The following is a 4,677-nucleotide window of genomic DNA, read 5'->3' on the forward strand; positions in this document are numbered from 1 at the left end:
GACCTAGTAGGTGACAACCTATTTATACTGTCACGTTTTTTTTAGTAGTCTTTTTGATTTAAAATCACTAGATTTACTAAGATTTTATAAATGTTTTATGTTTAATGTTTTTTGATTTTAGTGTGTTTATGTGTGCGCTGATAAAGGCCCATGCACACTAGCGTCTGCAACGCAGCGTTTTTATGAACGCCCACTTTAGCGTTTCATATTTTTATGTTTTTTTTGTATAGGCGATTATAGCCAACTATTTAAAATAGTTTTTACGTTGCTCGTGTCAACATTTTTTTTTAGGCATTATAGTAGCCATTTGTTAGGAATTAATTTTTAGATAGGGAACCTTATTAGGTTACTCTTTGTTTTTTTTTCCCTTTTCGACGGAGCGGGTAGTGACTCCTTAAATAAGCCTCTAACAACTGTTGTTTTGTTTTTTGTCTTTGTCTTTAGAATTGGGGTATCGAGTGACACTAAGAGAGTTGTCAGCTCAACAGGGTTATGAATGTGGGTAACATCCAGTGAAATTGATACTGGGTGCTACTATATGAAAGAAGTGAAAGGTGATCAATGAATGGTGATGAATAACAGGTCGGGGTAATTGTTGTGCTTAGGGTTGTGCTGTTTAGATGTTGGTGTTTGTGCTTCGTTACGTTTTTTTTTATAAATTGTTGTTGTCTCGTCTTCTGTGACAGATTTTTTTTTTACATTTGATAAAATTTAGACTGGTTGTGCGCTCCAGGCTCTATGGCTGAGGGCAGCCGTGTTTCTCACCCAGTTCGAAACCTCTCGTGGGTAGGGGGGTATTGTAACGAAGCATTTCGGACCAACGAGCCTTGTAGCGACATCTTGTGGTTTCTGACGATATAACGTTGTTTTTATATTTTACCCGCAGGAAATCACAGATGGCGCTGCAGGGTTATCGATGGGCCCGAATATTTTTAATTATTTTATTTTCTTCAAAAATTTGGTATATTAAAATTATCTGCAACATTTATTTTTGATATATTATAATTATATTGTTTAAATTTTGGGATCAAACAAGTCGATCGATTGTTGTCGTTGATTCGGCGAATTTATGGTTTGGTAGATTTTTTCTAGTTTGGCAACTTTGTTCGTGGGTTTTGTGTCAGACTGACAGCTGGCTGAGCTGAGACAGGTTTTGGAAAGTGGGGACGTCGCGAGAGCGCCGGAGACTCCATTGCCGAAACCCAAATGTGGGCAAATTAAAGCCACAATGTATTGGCGGCATCAAGAGCCGATGTAACCATTTATATAAATAACTTAACCGAGATGGTGAGTCCTCGCAATTCTTCGTGCATATTTTTGCACCAACTTGGTGATAACCTCGAGGTCCTTTGTTTTTCAGCAACATCACTGAAATCCCATCGCCTAAGGTCCAGTGGGTGGGATTAGGTTTCATCCGAGCGATGCCCAACTATCCCGGATGAACCTGTAAGTTATTTTCTTTGTTTTACACTCGTGAGTTGCCTTGCCACGCTGTCAGCTGAACCACATGCTAATCATTGCCATTCCTTGTTGCAGATGGGGTTTTAATTGTTTTTAAAGTTTTAAAGGTTTAAAGTTTTGAGTTTTTTTAAAGTTTTGAGTTTTAAAAGTTTTTAAAGTTTTTTGTTTTGCTTTAAGTTTTTAACGTTTTGAAGTTTTAACGTTTTTGCAAGTTTTTAACGTCGAACGTTTTGCAAGTTTTAATCTAAGAAGAAGTTTATGATTGGATCAGACTATTTCAACAAATTTTGTGAATGAAGATTGCTACTGTTTTCTTCTGCGTTTGCAAGTTATTTCAAGCTTCATTTCGGCGGAGCTTGCCTTGGTTGTTTGCACGACGAAGCTTTCCTTTGTGCGGCGCGCATGTGGATGTGCCGCGCCTCTCCTTTTGTCAACACACCGGATAAGGCCCGGTGAAGGTCTGCGAGGTTGACCGGTGGACGTGCAGCCCGCCAGCTGCGTAACAGTTGGCCCGCTGCGCCGCCATCGTCCAGCACGCCCTGGCCTGAGCCGGCCTCAACTCATCACCTGTACAGTATTCCGGAACGCCTCAGGTAGGCCTGATAGTCGGAGGTCCTCGAGTAAGTGAGGTGCCTACAGGTGTACGGACAGTGTTTTTAAATATAGTGATATCCCATGGTTGTTACGGAGTGACAATTAACCTGACGGACCAAAGCGCGACCTGTCTCCCTCCATAGGGTTTTTGACCTACCTATGGTTAATGAAATTTGTAGATTTAAAAAATATACATTGTACAAATTCAAGGGAGTTTTCTTTGTCTCATGCTCACCGGTCTATAACATCTAGCTGTGCCCTTCAGGTAAACACCACTTTATAAATTTCTGAAACATATCGATATCAGTATTTCTATAACACCTTTTCCATTCACCTACCTTTTTATATAGGTAGTCAAAAATCTAGTGTTTCATGACGTGTGCTTGATTGTTGTGCTGTGATTTTTATAGAACTGTTTTAGATTAAATCACAAATTTTGTGCTTTCCTTTTAGGCGGATAAGAAAATGACAGATACATCTTAAAATAAAATTAGATGCTGTCTACAGGAATTAGTACCATTATAAATAAACTTATTTTGCCCTTAAACATGTGTAGTTTTCAATATGTGTAGTTTTGCAGTAGTAGGTAGTATTAGTAGGTATATTGAAGATAAAGAACACAACGTAATCCAATCATATAGAAAAAACATAGTCATTTTTTTGTGAGCAAAATCTATACAATATATTCACAAATTCCGAAGGTTAGTAACCTTCAAATTCGGTGTTACCAGCGAATCAGTTCGGGTCCGGTGAATCAGACAAATCCGTTTTGACTCCAATCAGGCAGAAATGCGTTGCAGAGGTCCCTTCTATAAGTGGTTTAGCTACCGTCGGGGCTAACTGCTCGTCGGCATGCGATCTATATTACGAGTCTGAACCAAACTGAATGCATCTTGGCTAAGCCCTGTGGTGAAATTTTAACCGAACGGAAATTTAATATCGATGATCGAATATAAAAAAAAATCGATTGGCCTATCTCGACTGATACATCACTATGCTAATGAACGTCACAACACTAGCTTACTTACTTTGAGAGATTTAAACCGTTGGCCTAAAGGTCTTTGTAACCAGACCAAAAATTCCAGAAAAATAGATCCAAATTGTGCCGCGCATTTCGAAATAGAATCGCTGTTAAATCATTGTACAACTACTCGTTCTGTCACATAAGATAGAACAATCAATAAAATGTAAAATGATACATGTATCCATAGCCTCACGCCTATTTCCCGCTAGTGATAAGCAGAGACTATGGAATTTTTATTAATATTATTATTTGTATGTCGTTTCCATATCTCGGGCCTACGGAGTCCCGGACTTTTGGAAGGCGTGCGTGGGGCCGAAGCCAACACGTAGAGGCCCCTTAAGACAGTTTAATCTAAATGTGGTGTGACACCAACCGGCGATTATCCGTGTATGCACTATGGGAGTGCACCCAAAGACAATCCCCGGTTCGTGTAGGACTATTGCAGATTATGGGAACAAAGGGAACTGGGCTATTGGGTTGGGGGATAGTGGACCGGAATACTGGAGCTATGGGGGATTATGGCGCCTGCTATTATTATTATTTCTATTTACGTATATCCTGACACACTTCTCTTGCTTCCTCCGCATTTATAAATCGTTTTATACATGCACGCCAGTTCAGAGGTACTAAACCTTTCCTAAGGATGTCTGCAATTTGGTCAATGTACGTCCTAGGTTTTTCTCTGCTAGCTCTAACAATACTTTCAATATTTTTATAAACAAAACAAAATAGCATCTGTATTTGTTACTAGGTCGAGAAAATTAAAAGAGCTGCTCTTGTCTGTAATAAATTTAATTAATTTTGAAATAACATGCCTGAGGCTGCCCAGGTGGGCAAGACCTCGGCACAGGGCGCTGCCAGAAAGGATTTTAATGTTTTTTTTGTGTATACCAAATCAATGCCAACAAAGAAGCACAAAGTTCTGTACTAATATAAAATTCAACACCGAAAAATCCTTTTTGGTACATCAAAAGCAAATTAATGTTTTACAAAATTTCATGCCTTGTCTTCGGGAGTTTGTTTAATTGCCCAACAAACTTTCGGCGGGAAAACCTTCGATAAAAGTCACCGGACATCCGGTCCGGGGTCCGACATCTTCAATTTTATTATAAAAAGGTCCCCTTTTCCAAAATGTTAGAACTTCGTTATCCCTGCAGGGTACTCTTTCTTATTGAATCAGCTTGTAGATGGTCGAATCAAGCGTGCCCCTGAATCTATTTATTCTTATGATATATTGGATTCAATAAAGCTACTAGTTGTAGTTCCGAAGTGAGTTACGTAAGGCTTTATTTGGGAAATGCTTTGTAATAAGTATAACATTTTTTAACTAATCCGCTTCTATATTGACAGATGTAACACCAGACTCTACGACATATTTACTTACCGTCTTTTTTTTCGTGTGTTCTCCAATCATTTCGACACTGGCAGATATGGCTGTAAGATTAAGCCACCCGTTGCCATAAAATAAAAAAGAAAAGAAAGATATTATAATACAGGGTGTTAGTGACATGGTAACAAATACTGAGGGGAATTCAGACCATGATTCTGAGTTACTATCAAGTGGAATTTTCCGTCGCATTCATGACTTTTTGTGTATT

The 4,677-nt window shown here is 38.8% G+C and overlaps 1 long non-coding RNA gene across 2 annotated transcripts; it reads left to right on the plus strand.

The window, feature by feature from the left end:
- Window positions 1-687: 687 nt before the first annotated feature.
- Window positions 688-2,264, plus strand: LOC126367409 (uncharacterized). Of its 2 annotated transcripts, XR_007566479.1 has the most exons (3): window positions 688-1,287; window positions 1,361-1,446; window positions 1,537-2,264. It is a non-coding gene; the product is annotated as an uncharacterized LOC126367409 (long non-coding RNA). The 2 variants fall into 2 exon arrangements; XR_007566478.1 differs by having other exon boundaries at window positions 1,361-2,264.
- The last annotated feature ends 2,413 nt before the right edge of the window (window positions 2,265-4,677 follow it).

This window comes from Pectinophora gossypiella, chromosome 6 (assembly GCF_024362695.1).
Source record: "Pectinophora gossypiella chromosome 6, ilPecGoss1.1, whole genome shotgun sequence".
NCBI lineage: Eukaryota > Metazoa > Arthropoda > Insecta > Lepidoptera > Gelechiidae > Pectinophora > Pectinophora gossypiella.